This window comes from Meriones unguiculatus, chromosome 6, assembly GCF_030254825.1.
Source record: "Meriones unguiculatus strain TT.TT164.6M chromosome 6, Bangor_MerUng_6.1, whole genome shotgun sequence".
Taxonomy (NCBI): domain Eukaryota; kingdom Metazoa; phylum Chordata; class Mammalia; order Rodentia; family Muridae; genus Meriones; species Meriones unguiculatus.
In genome coordinates, this window is record NC_083354.1 from 60,687,323 (window position 1) to 60,702,003 (window position 14,681).

Below are 14,681 nucleotides of genomic sequence, written 5' to 3' on the forward strand. Positions count from 1 at the left end.
AAGAATGGACTTTACATGAACACTAAAATGCATGTGTGCCACCCCCCACATACACACATGGATGTGGAACTGGACACAATTACTTTTGTTGTTGTTGTTGTTTTGAGACGGTTTCTCTGTATAACAGCTCTGTCTGACCTGGAACTCTCTCTCTCTGTAGACCAGGCTGGCCTCAAACTCACAAAGATCCACCTGCCTCTGCCCCCTGAGTACTGGAATTAAAAGCAGGCACGACCATCACCCTGCCTTTTTTTAAAGAAAGAAAAGCTGGGTCTAGTGATGGGACGCTCTCAATCCCAGTGCTGGGGAGGTGGAGCCCCATGGATCCCTGGGGCTTACAGGCTAGCTCAGCCTACTTTAGTTCCAAGTTCTTGGCCAGTGAGGGGCTTTGTCTCCCTAAAGGGGTTGGGGGTCAGTGCCTGAGAGAGGACATCAAAGATGCCCTCTGACCACCTCTCCACCTCTCCACTCCCCACCACACAGACACACACACACACACACACACACACACACACACACACATATGCACATACATGCATGCACATATAAACATATACAAATAGCTGAAGTGAAGGGGTAACTTAGGGAGAGGAGGGCTGGTTGAAGACAAGCAGGACAGAAGATCCTGGCATGTTTCAGACTGTGGCCATGGTGGGACTAGACATGTCACAGCAGATTCCCCTGGAATACACAAAGCTGCCCATGGTGACTGCCTTCAGCTTGTGGATGGGCTGAAGCTTCTCATCTTCTCTTCTTATTTCCTTAGTAATGTCCACTGAGTTAATGCTCAGATCCTGCATAACAGGTAAACACTGAAAAGAGAATGGAGCAGATATAGGAAAGGGTGAAGAGGAAAGGGATGTTAGGATTCTTAGCTTTGATTTTTGCATTCATATAAATATACATGTGTATATATATACAAGTAACATATGGTACAATAAATATTACTAGTCTGCACACGTTAATGGATGAGCTAAAATGCAGAGCTTTTACAGCTCAACCCCACTCTGTTTCAGTGTGACTTTCACAAACCAATTTCAAATCCTTTTATATTTAGAACAAGACAAATATAACAGTCTTTTTTGAGCAACTGTGTTATGCTTCACTTACTTTATTTACATGGTGCTAAGTTTTATTTACATCATCTTTTAAAATCCTTTCTACCATCTCTTTGAAGGTATAACTATTTCCACTCTACAAATTAAAAACAAAACCAAAAAAAAAAAAAACTAAAAACTAAAACTAAATCCCAGCAGTCTCCACTTTGGCACACAGCATAAACCAAATATTAAAGTCAGATCTTACTTTTGACTAAAAAAAAGGCAATATTTACAAAGGGAATATCAGAGTTTAAATATGCAGATGGTGTTTGCTCCATATGAATATGCTTTTTGAAGATCACAAAACATTCTTAGAAATAGCCTGGCAATGGCTAGAGATGTAGTATAGATAGTAGAGTGCTAACCTCACATGAAGGAAGACCTGGACCCCATTCCCAGAACCATATAAACCGGGGATAGTGGTGCATGTCAAAATCCCAGCAATTGGGAGGAAGGGGTTGATAAACATAAAGCACGGGCTTTTGAAGATTCTCATTGCAGTCAAGGCTGTGACCTCGAGAAATGAAGCTGACTTTCACCAGTCATTGGTTCGTTGGGCATGAGTGATGGTTGGGGCAAGTCGGCAGGGAGTACATTTGCCCTGTCAGTTCAGCTGTCTCAATGCACCCAGTGAACAAAGCCAGACAACAGATACTGTAGAATCCTCTCCTGTGAAGCCAACACAGAGTTAAAGAATAGCAGTACTCAAAATTAGTGATACTCAGATCACCAGGAGGGGCGGGGATGTGAAACCTGGAGGCAGTGACAGGAATGTTCTGTATTAAGATCATGGCTAAGACTGTGTGCCTGTATATCTTTATCAAAGCTCACTGAATGTAATTTGATGTATTTTACCATGTGGGGACTATTTCAATAAAACTAGTTTTGGAGATCCCACCCTGTCTTTCTCATGTAGGGATACATACACCAGGTCTCCAAAACAAAGGCTCTTTAGAGAGGGTACTTCAGATCTCATTTTTGTTTTCTTTCTTTTTGTGTGATGCTGGGGATTGAACCCCAGGGCCATTTGTGCAAGGCAAAGCACTCTGCCAGCTGAGCTATAGCCCCAGCACCCCATTTCTCTTATCAGGTCATCCTGCCTAACCTGTAACATTCCCCGTGACCTAAGCCGGTCTTGACTGTTCTTTCTTGTGAGTGATAGAGTTCTGCAACAATGGAAAGAAAATTCTGAAATAAATCAGGAAATCCAAACCTACGTAGGAATGTTAACAAAAAATCTGACAAAAGTCTTTCTCTATTCCTGTGGCTTTCACGTTTCTGGGATGCTCATTGCCAGAATGATGCCTTTCCATCCCAGCATGAATATCTTGGTGAACTGCCTTCCACCAAGTCCATCTGAAAAATGAGCTCACTGACCTGCAGCTGTTTCTCAATCAAGATGGTCCAAACACAGTGGCCTCAGCGGTCCTTATTCTTATTTTTCATTTTTTTAAAATTTTATCTTATTTTTATTAATTACAGTTTATTCACTTTGTATCCCAGCTGTAGTCCCCTTCCCCATGCCCTCCTAATCCCATCCTTCTTCCCTCTTCTTCTCCTATGCCCCTCCCCAGTCCAGTGATAGGGGAGGTCCTCCTCCCCTTCCATCTGACCCTAATCTATCAAGTCTCATCAGGATTGGCTTCATTGTCTTGCTCTGTGAACTGGTAAGGCTGCTCCCCTGTCAGGTGGAGGTGATCAAAGAGCCAGCCCATGAGTTCATGTCAGAGATGGTCCCTGTTCTTATTATTGGGGAACCCTCTTGGACACTGAGCTGCCATGGGCTACTTCTGTGCAGAGGTTCTAGGTTATCTCCATGCATGGTCTTTGTTTGGAGTATCAGTCTCAGAAAAGACCCCTGTGGTCAGATAGTTTGGTTCTGTTGCACTCCTTGTGGAGTTCCTGTCCCCTCCAGGTCTTTCTATCTCCCCATTCTTTCGTAAGATTCCCTGTACTCTGCCCAAAGTTTGGTTCTGAGTCTCAGCATCTGCTTTGATACCCTGCTGGGTAGAGTCTTTCAGAGGCCCTCTGTGATAGGCTCCTGTACTACTCAGCAATTAAAAACAAGGAAATCATGAAATTTGCAGGTAAATGGTGGGATTTAGAAAAGATCATCCTTTGTGAGGTATCCCAGAAGCAGAAAGACACACATGGTATACATTCACTTGTAAGTGGATATTAGATGTATAATATAGGATAATCATACTAAAATCTGTACACTTAAGGAAGCTGATCAAGAAGGAGGACCCTGGGTAAGATGCTCAGTCTTCTTTCAGAAAGGCAAATGGTACTGACAGCAGTCCTTATTCTTGCAGATCATTCAGCTGCAAGTTCACTTCTCTTGGAACAATACGCAGTCACAGTCCCATGACCCCTTTGCTGGGACCGTACAGGTCTTCAGGTCCATGTGACATCCCCATAGATGGCACAACCTTCTCTGTGATCATCAGCCCATGATGTACATATGAGCACAACAGTATGTCTGTGCAGCAAGCACCACACAAAGGCCATGGCCAGCTGCCGCACCATGCTCAGTAGAAAACTGCAATTCCTTTCTGTGCTGGCAGTGCCAAGCCTCTGAGTGTTTGCATCATGATGAATGCAATTAAAGACAGAAAGAGCCTATTAGTCCCTACCATGTAATTTTAAACCTTAAAATGTCTCTCCAAAATCCTACTCATCTTACCATTTGAGAAACATGTCATCATCCCCGGGTCTCAAGAGCAAATTCTATGGCTGGAAAAATGGCCCTTCCTAACTGACAAGGCCTCACTCTGTGCTTGCTCAGTGTAGGTGCAGGAAACCAGCCAGATGACCTAAGGAATCTCCCAGTTGAATAATCCCAAGAACAAAATACGGGGCAGGACACACCTTCTGTCCTGTTTGTTTCAAAGCAGGAAACAGCAATTGTTAATAATACGTATATATGTTTCCGCACATATGGGTCTCTCTTAGTATACACACACGGCCTGTGTTGTATGAGTATGTACACATCAGCATTTGTGGGTCTGTGTGTCTATGGGTATGTGTGCATGACAGACGCCCCATCATCTGGATACTTTGTTCTCAGTGTAGAGTTGTTTTTGTTTGACTATGTCATTCATAGCCTGCTCATCATAGCGTGCTCCCTCTACAGAATCTTCTGCTTGATGTTTGCCCAGCCCTGTTTGTACTGGAATGAACAGTACCCTGAGCTAATGACAGAGCTCTAGCAGATTAGCTGTTCTGAATTAGGTAAATTGCTTTACCTTTTTGGTATATCTCCTCATTTTTCTCTGTAAAACAAAGTCAGGGTTTTAATTCACAGGGTCCATGGGAGAATTTGATGAGCAAATTTATATAGAAGCATCTTGCAGATATTTATTATAAAGCAATAATAATCTTGAAATGGTATAAAAACAGTCAGAAGCCACTGAATAACAAGGAAATATTCACCAAGATGTGCTATTGTGTATTTATGAAAACCTAGATGGTATAGCCTGAGACACACCTATGCCTCCCAGGAGCACAGCATATTGCTTCTAGGGCCATGGTGAACAAAACATAGGTTCAAATCAAGCACTGAAGAAATGATATGATCAGGAAGCAGAGTAAACACAAGGGGTATGAGGCTGCTGATGGCATAACCTGGTACACTGGTGCATGGTAAACTTATTCCAATAAGTATGCTAAAGGGTAAAGGCATATTTTAATAAATATATAAACTCGTAACACGGTCTTGTATTACTCTTGTAGACTGCACATAATAGTGCTGCTGTGCTTTCATGATACTAGTAGCTACGTAGGTTTGTTCATAGAATATCACTACAAATGGTGGATAATAAAGCACATTGCCATGTCATGATGGCTGCTGGGAATTTTCAGCTCCCTAATAACCTTACAGGACCTTCGTGTCCATGTATCCACGTGGTCCTATGATAGGCACAGGCCTTCGCTATGTAGCAATGGCATTTGACATAGTTTCCAGCCCCAAGTAGTTGTCTCTGGGAGAAGATCAAGATAAAGTCATTTATGTGTGTGAGAAAGAGAGTGGGTGATGAAGGCATGGAAAAGAAGCCAGACAGTAAAGGTTGCATTATGAAACTGGCTGCTGCTATAGATAACAAGAACTGATCCTCTTGGGGCATCTAGGAAATGGTAAAGAGGGCATACCTCAGGGATGCTTCATCAGGATCTGCAAGGGCTGTAGAGTGACACCAACTCTATCAGCCATCAGTGAGAGCTGGGTGGGCTATTAGATTCTCAGCACTTGCAGCCTGCTGGGGACAAGAACTAGAGCTGTAGCACTAGCTAGGTTTTGACATGTGGTCCACTCCTATTGGACTCAGGGACAGGGAGCTGGCAGCATCGGCTTCAGGAGCAGATGGGCATCACTGCAAAGCTGTGCTTCACAGACACGGACCTCAGATTCCAAAAAGAAGTGTAAAAAAGCAAGCCCAAATAGGAGCTCTCTTAAGTCTCCTACTTTACACACATATCTCTCCAATTTAGTTACAAAACCCTATTCTGTTTTAATGTTCTATGCAGACCTCCTGTAAGATGCTGCAAATATGGTGGTGAGGCAGACAGACTGGCCAATCCATCCTGGAGTGCTGGTGGGGATGCCTACTGGGACCATCATGAGGATAGTGAAGCAATTACTAACAGTAACCAGAACCTCAGCTGAACGTAGATTAGGGTGAGGAGATGCCAGGCTAGACTTCTCGGAGTGGCATGTAAGTGCAGATCTGAAGGCTGAGTAGCAGTGATGAGACGAAGAGGAAATTCTTAGCAGTTAGCTCAATATGTGGAAGGGCACTGAGGCAAGAAAGGGGTTGGCACTCTCCATGCATAGGTGAATGTGTCTGGAGCTTGGAGAGAAGAAGTACACAGAGAAATGAGAAGGGAGCAATGTGTCAAACCAGGCAGTCTAGATCCCTGAAAAACTTATGTCATATGGTTGGGAATCAAAAAGGACTAAGAGTCAGCAGAAGGCTACCCCAGAGCTCACCATTTGTTGAGTACTCTGTGTGAAGGAGTCACTTGCCCTCTAGTTCTTCTTCCCCTGGCTCCATGCAAATCCAGTGCTTTGCCTAAGCTCACTCAAACTAGTTTTCTGTTAGAGAATCTCACCCTCTCCTACTCCTCCCCCTCCTCCCTCTCCTCCCCTTTCCCCTCTATGTACATATACAAGAGTTAATATGACTATACACCCGGGGAGACTGCGAATGCACCCCCACATCAAAATGCACGTAAGTGGTATCAGTTCCCGTGAAGTGATGTGCTTCCACTGTGCTCTGTCTCATGTGACTCCCTGCAGCATCCCTGAGACTGCTGCCATCTCCTTTCACGGACACAGAATAGTTTCCTTGGTGGACTGTGGATGGGATGCCTGCGTGAGTACAGAGTGCTTGTTGTTTCTGGAATTCTATATCATTTGTCAGCTCCTGAGGGACAGAGAATTTTACCTCTTCTCAAGGTCGTGCAGAAGAGAGGAGAGACTATTTATGTCCTGGAAAGATCTTCCAAACAAATTCAATGAAAACTGACTCGGAAATAAAATCAACATTCTTCTGCCGTCTGTCTGCCCCAGCATGAAGAAAATGCACAGTCCAGTCTGCAAAAAGGGAATAGCCCACACAAGCTGACAGGGCGTGAACCATTTTGTTTCCCAATTTCTCTGCTCCCTAATAAAGCAAGCAGCGATTCTGATCTCTGAGGACATCTGTTCCAAACCCATTGCCTATCTTGACGCCTCTCAAAGCCAAACATGTAAAATTTCATCTGCTCAGAAAAAAATAATAATAATAATTGTTTGTGGCTTCCAGCATATTCTTAAAATGTATCTAAGAAGAAGTGCTCTACTCACCTTGGCCTTTTCAGTTTCTTAAATTATTTCAGTTTTTTTTTTTTTTTTTTTTTTTTTTTTTTTTTGTCTACCATTTGACAGTCAGAATGGATCTGTGAGAGGCTTTTGTGTGTATGTATTCCTCTTTCAGTGTTTTCCTTCTTGTGCTGTTATGATATGTTGTATTCTAGGTGCTCAGATACAAGGTGTGTGTGTGAGACAGAGACAGAAACAGAGAGAGACAGAGAGATAAAGAGAGAGACACAGAGAGATAGAGAGATAGAGATAGAGAGTTGCTAGCATTCCTTATTTGTTGACCCCAAATAAAACTTTGAATTTCAATCAGCCCTTTGCCCTTCTTTCCTAAGAAGGCTTCTTGAGCCCCTTGGAACACATGTACTATGTACTAAGCATTACTAGGTGACAATGACAAATAGTGACACCATCCGTTCTCCTTCCCCATTTATGCCTAAAAAGAGCATTTTCTCAGCCCAGAGTAGGAGAAGCTTCCCCAGCCCATTCCCATTCTGTATTTCCCATTGGAGGTCTCCTCTGTAGAATCTTATTTCGCACCATATCCCCTTGGTCTCCCTCACTCTCATAGACTGGCTCTCTTGACACTGTCCTGCAGTGGGACTTCTTCATACCTAATCTATACAGTCTTTTCCTCTTCTCCCTGTTATCTCCTGTTGCTCTCCAGGATGCTGTGTTCCCATCAATGCCACATCAGGAAGTGGTGAGTCAGGCACTTTAGGGGCAAAGTCCTCTGTCTTCCTCTGGTTTCAGTCTGCTTATAGCTTCTGACTGGATCCAAGTCTCTCCTTCCCAGAAACCATCATAACACCGAGTCCTTAAGTTCATACCTGCCAGATGATTGACTTGTCCCCTCTCTAGCACATCTCCTATTAAATGGAAATTCAAGCAAGGCAGGAATCAGAACCCCAGAGCTGATCACCTGGAATGGAACATAACAGTTCCTGAAGGAAGACACTAGAAGAGTGACAGCAAAGGGAGAGAGAGCATGACTACATGTTCATGTTGGCTCTCCTTCTTCTAACAGTCAAGACACACAAATCTACCCCAGGAGCTCTGGATCCCATCTGGCTGGGCTGCCATCAACCTGCTGGAGCTCTGCAGCAACAGAGCATGTGTCCAACCCTCCCCTCTCTTCTCTCTCTTCCCTGTAGGCTGCCTCACCGCACTCTGGACCCATCTGCTTATACACAACATGCTAGCCTCACTCTGGCTAGAGAGGATCTGGGAACAGCCAGGATTCCTTGACCACCATAGACCCAGCACCCACCTCTATATGGACTGATCAAGGTACAATGTTCTGGGACAAGAGCACTAAGGACATGAAGGAGAAGAGGAGGAACAGGAGATCTCCATAGCAGGAATGAAAGGTGAACAAGTAGCCCTGGGTAAATCTGGTCTGCACAGGCTCAATATGTTCTCAGAGCAATGAGGACTGACGTCCTCAAAAGTAACTAAGAGAGGCAGGGGCCCTTAGGGGGAAAACTCCTATATTAACCCAGGCTCACAATGTTCTTTCTTTCAATTTTGGCTAAACCATTTTTGGGAAAAAGCTAAACATGCACAGGTATATTCTTTCCTTCCGTCTTTACAGTGCAGGCTTAGCGTGCCCAGATGTGTTCTGTCTGCTCTCATAACCCTGAGTTAAGCATCCCTGGGAATGTATCTGCCATTTTTTCCTTTTTGAAATCTACTCTTAAATTTAGCATGCTCAATTACATAAATTTTAAACTGGGCATGCTTGGGATGTTACCCTTAGACTACTTTTCATGCAAATATGCACAACTCTCTTGAATAAAATCTCCCATTCCTCTTTATTCAGGGAAAACCATTGCTTTAGAAATAAGTACCAACCCCCCTTCCCTGTTGCAAATAATACATCTCCATTCTCTTATCTTCTGGTTGCACTTATACTTCTGTTCTCACCAAGAGATGAACCTACTGTGTCACATCACTTCCAGAGAACAGGAAAGAGTTTAGCAAGGCAAGGTCTGATTCCATATCCTAGCCCAGCCTGGCTACAGAAAAGCACTCCTTTGTATGTCCTCATATATCTACTATGGTGGAAACAACAGGTCTAAATCAGGACAAAGGGATACAGGGAACATCAACTATTGATGTGATCTATTGTCTCCAAGCCAAAACACTGTGGAGGGAAGAGGGCCTTATCAGACTCAGGAACCTCACAAAACATAATAGATTTAGGAAGCTTGAGAAAATTATGAGTCATAAGGCCTTTATAGGGAGTAACCATTTCTTGGAGAAAGAAGGCTGCTCTGTGGGGTGGTCTCTAGGGATACATGAGCTCCCTCTCTCACTGGGCTTCCAGTGGTACACTGTCTTTGAAACATTATGCTCCTGTAAGTAACCCCAAGAACGGTCAAGGATTTACCCAACTGAACTGGAATGAAATCATGTTTCGGTCTGTTGTCAGTTACCCTATCACAGTGCATAGATGCCTGCTCACCTGCCCCCATAAAGTCACACAACCAGGAAAGGAGCAAAGGGAGTTTGTGGAACCCACCAAACTAACCAATTATGACAAATCCCTCAGTGCTGAGAGCCATAGGGAAAAAGCAAGATCTGACTGGGGAAATATGGGTGTGGACTACAGCTCAACCTTTTGTCATCTGTGTGTTCCCTTATAACCCACAGCATTTTTCCGAGATTTACATGGAGAAAGTGGAAAGTGTAAATCCTGCCTCAGAGGGTGGAGGGAAAAGTTTTAGTAGAAGAGTCTATGTGTTCCAAGCAATAGGCAATACTCTGTGGGTGTAATACTAAGAAAAGCCAAGCATGGCTCCTGTTTTCATGGGTTTTGTAAACTAATGGGATTGAGTGACATTCGGCAACTCATTTTTATCACAGTCTAGAAATGAAAAGCACCAAAACACATGGGGAGTACAGAAGGGACTTTAGGTAGTACAGTGTGGGAAGGTGGCAGAGTTTTCCTGGAGAGAACAATAGGCAGTTCTAATGGATGACTGGATGACAAGGGCATCCACTGGGGGTGAATGAAGGCACAGGATGTGGGAAGAGCATTCCAGGAGAGCAGGAAGTATGCAACAGTGCTTGTGGAGGGCCGGAGTGCAGGAGACAGGCATGGGACAGATGATCCTGCTGGGCAGACAGGACGCTGGGAAGAGCATCCAAGGGCTGTTTTCACCATAGAGGAGAAGGCCCAACATCACAGGCACATGAGCAACAAGAGGGCCACCATTAGTTCCAAATCCTGAGAGGCCATTGTTTCCCCTAGGAAACCAATATCCTCAGATCTGTATTAGGATCAGCATTCTTAGAAGGAAAGGACAGCCATCACCTACCCTCTCTGTTCATCCAAGGATGAAGCATGCTATTCTGACCTATAAATTTCCTAGTCAGAGGAGCAACAGAGGTATGGACTCTATGAGTTCCTCCTCCGAACTCCCATTTAAAGAGAAACCATTGCCTGTCCTTCCCATATTCGGCTGCATAGAACAAGAAGTAACACCCAGCAGTCCTGGAGCCTCCTAGCTCTTTTAAACACCTGCATCTTTTGTTTCTCTTTTATATATTTTAGCATATGTAATTAAGAAGGGAGGAAAGCCTGGAAACTCCTTGTCTAATCAATAATTCACAATGCTGGTCTCCTGTGACATTTTTGCCATTATTATTGTTAGGTCAGGCTTTCATGAATTCTCCAGGAGAAGTTCCCTGCTGGGACACCAAGGGGGAATGAATGTAGTCTTTGAATAATTTTGTATTTTTTTAATTATCCTCTTTTCCTTCTTAAAGCCCTGTGTATAAATAAAAGCAAATGTTACAGTCTCATGAGCTGGAGATTTGTAAAGATGGCTATTCAAGATGAGTACAAATTAGAGAAACAAGAAACATTGTGGGTATTTGTTGAGTCAAAAATTACCCATTCAGGTGAATGTGGTAGTGTAGTCCTTTTTATTTTATTTATTTTTTTTATAAATTAGAGTTTATTCACTTTGTATCCCAGCTATGACCCCCTCCCTCACCCCTCCCAATCCTACCTTCCCTCCCTCACCTCCTCCCATGCCCCTCTCCAAGTCCACTGATAGGGGAGGCCCTCCTCCCATTCTATCTGACCCTAGCTTATCAGGTCTCATCAGGACTGCCTGTATTGTCTTCCTCTGTGGCCTGGCAAGGCTGCTCCCCACTTCATGCTGAGGTGATCAAAGAGCCAGCCACTGAGTTCATGTCAGAGACAGTCTCTGTTCCTATTACTAGGGAACTCACTTGGAGACTGAACAGCCATGGGCTACATCTTTTCAGGGGTTCTAGGTTATCTACATGCATGGTCCTTGTTTGGTGTATTAGTCTCAGAAAAGACCCCAGTGCCCAGATTTTTTGGTTCTGTTGCTCTCTTTGTGAAGCTCCTGCCCCCTCCAGGTCTTTCTATCTCCCCCTTCTTTCATAAGATTCCCTGCACTCTGCCCAAATTTTGGCTCTGAGTGTAGTCCTTTTTAGAAAGGGGTGAAAATAGTTCATATGCCATTTGGAAACTCCTGGCATGACATTTCAGTTTTATAATGAGCACCAATGAGGTATCTGTGGTCTTGAGAAGTCCTCTCTCCATCTCTCCTCTCTCCCTTCTGTCTACTCTCCCACTCCTGCCTTCCCAGTGTACATCATGCATGAGCTTTGCACAGGTGCACTTGTTTAATGCTCTTCCCCCTCCTCACCTAACCTGCACTACAGAAGGCACTCTAGTAGCTTAAATACCTCCCTGATTCTTTTCTAGCTAGAGACTTCTAGGTGAACCATCTGTCCTGGAAACTCCTTGTCTAATCAACAATTCACAATGCTGGTCTCCTGTGACCACAGGCTAGACCTGCCCTCGGGTATTCTGTGATGTATGCAATGACTAAACCAGAGCAATTCCACTTTAGACAACAGCAACCTTGATCTCAGTTACTCCGTCTTGAATACAAATGCCAAGAAAAATGACGCAACATGTCTTGTTCATAACCACACGACAACCCCCATCTGTCAGCACATCTGGAGGGACAAACTGATAAAATGGAATCCCCTCAGATCAAAGCAGAGCCCCACGACTGATATGTGTCAGGCACACTGTCGGTGATGGGTTCCTGCCTCTTTCTACGCTTCAGCTCACGTCTTTCCCTGCCCATGACCTTCAGGCTATGTTCAATGGAACCTGGAATGGCCTGTCACTGGGACTTGGATTTGACATCTCTAATCCTGAACATCTCTGTACTGGAAGGTCCTAAGCCTCCCAAGGATTCTTTGTCTGCACCTTCATCAGCCCTTTGCCTGGACTTCAGGATAGTCTCTCAACACTGCAGACTCTAACACTTTCTTATCCGTTCTTTAAGCTGCATATATGCATACTGTTGTGGAATGTCTCAGGGGTGATGTGAGAGCTAATATTTCTAACTAAGATTAGAATAAAATAATCTGTGTGACTGGTAAGATGGCTCAATAGATAAAGTGTTCTGAATCTTATCTCTAGGACTCATCCACCAATTCCAGTAAGTCTTCTCTGACTTACAGGTGTCACGTAGCATGCCTATGCAGAGAGAGACAAAAGAAGTAAAACTTTTTAATTAAAAAAATTTAATTAAATGTATTCACCAATGGACAGCTATCAGGAGTAGTCAGATTACTTGGCAACTTGCAGCCAACAACACTGACACAACTTGACACAATGTTTTGGTCATTCAATAAATTCTGACACAAATATGTAGAAAGACACAAATATGTCCATTTGTATTTCTGCCATAACCCACTCATGACAGATGTCAACAGAAAGTGGTGGAAAACAAAACTGACTTCGTTGGTCCATGTCTGTACCTTTTACCTTTTTCCTGCCTGGAAAGTGGACTCTGGAGGCTGCCAGCCAAAGAGCAGAAGTCATATAGCCATGCTGATAAACTCCACATGAAAAGAATGTACAAGCACAGAGTCAAGGGAAACCTGGACCCCTAGCTCCTCCCTTAGCACCTACACCAACCTTGGCTCTGTGGGACCCATGTTACCTGCAAAGAAACCTCATTCTGAGGACACTCACAGAGTCAACCAAGCCACCCAAATCTGTATGAGCTCCCCTTTTTTGGATCCAGAGGGTTTCTTTTTTCTGACTTTCTTGCCTAGAAGAAGGATTCAACCCAATCTGAGATGGAGCATCATGACAAGACTGTTCTCCACCATCTTCTAATAAATCTCATAATAAATTAAGACAACAGGTGTTTCTACAGGCCCCACATGCATGCTGCAAATGAGCACCATGTCTAGAAGCCACAGCACAGTTTCCAGGAGCACAGCAAAGCCCTTCTGTGACTGGAAAAGCTTCATAACATACTTGTTGGATCCCAGATCTTCAAATCCCTTCAGCCCCAAACAATATCTGTGCAATACAGCTACCTGTGCTCATGTGGCCTCAGATCTCTTCTGTTAAAAGAGCCCAATGCATCCTTCTCAGCACAGTCTCCTGCCCTGCCCAGGCGTCAGCACTGTTACTCTCCAGTTTTCTGGACTGGCTCTTTCACAGCAAGTGCTTACTGCATTCCTCCTGTCCTTGGCCAACTCCCACAGGCACTTCTGTCCCTTCAGTTTTTGTTGACATCCTCCCAGCACAGACTGACTACACAGCCATCTATGTGCTGGAGAATTAAAGAACTTCCCTTTTTCAGACTATAGCCTCTGATTTCCAACTGTCAGCCTGATAGCCCACGTGGACTTTTCCCTATGAGTCCTCAGCTGAACATGCTGAAACTGCAATTGTTATTTCATTAAAACCAAAAAGAAGATACCACTTCACACATGTTAAGAATGGCTATTATTAGAAAAGAAAAATAACAAATGTCAGCAAAAGTGTAAAAAAATTAAAACACTGGGATGTATATATTCTTGGTGGGAATTTAAAATGCTGTGGTTGTGTGAAATAATACAGTAGTTTCTAAAGTAAAAATAAATAGAATCCCCACTGATCTGGAAATTTTATTCTGAGTATATATCCCAAAGATTGAATGCAGAAACTCCAACACACATCAGTGTAGCTATGCTCTGAACAACACTGCTAACCACAGCCCTGTAATCAACAGGTAGAAACAATACAAATACCTAGCAACAGATGACTAGAAAGTCAACTGTGGCTTATACCCACATGGAATAATATTCAGCCTAGCAGTGAAAGGAAACCATCTGCAGTGCTGGGGGATGGAAACAGCACCAGCCATGTGCATGCTAGGAAAGGACTTTATCCTTGAGGTATGCCACAACCCCAAAAGAAACAAAATTTAGGCATATGTTACAACATGGAATAAACGTAAAGGCATTGTGCTAAGTGGAATAAAGCAATTATTAAAGGACAGAGACTGTACACAAAGTACCTAGAGCAGTCAAACTCAAAGAGTCAGAAAGTAAAATGGTAGTTGGCAAATTGTGGGAGATGCAGAAAATGAAGACCTGCTGTTAGCCACTAGGAGAAATGCTTCTCTCCCCAATCACTCCAGGCTGTGTGCTCTAGGGTTGTTAGTTCTCAAGTAGGGAATGAGGCAGAGGCTTCCTACTCCTCTCTTGCCAAAATGATGGCAAGTGGTGCAGTTTGCTATACTGGCAAGAATAAGGGATCCTGGCTATCAGAGGAAAAAGGATTGGCACTGCATAGCAGGCTATGGAGGGGTATCTCTCTCATGGAAGGAATGCAAGAGATCCACTGGGGTTCATGACTCATGTCCTGTAATTAAAAC

At 43.8% G+C, this 14,681-nt stretch overlaps 1 long non-coding RNA gene across 1 annotated transcript in view; it reads left to right on the plus strand.

The window, feature by feature from the left end:
* The window catches only part of LOC132654511 (uncharacterized), a 55,998-nt gene extending 43,422 nt beyond the window's left edge, over nucleotides 1-12,576 (plus strand). The window contains exons 6-7 of the long non-coding RNA XR_009592146.1: nucleotides 8,115-8,330; nucleotides 11,711-12,576. This is a non-coding gene — a long non-coding RNA (uncharacterized LOC132654511). The remainder of the gene's footprint in view (nucleotides 1-8,114; nucleotides 8,331-11,710) is intronic.
* Nucleotides 12,577-14,681: the final 2,105 nt, after the last annotated feature.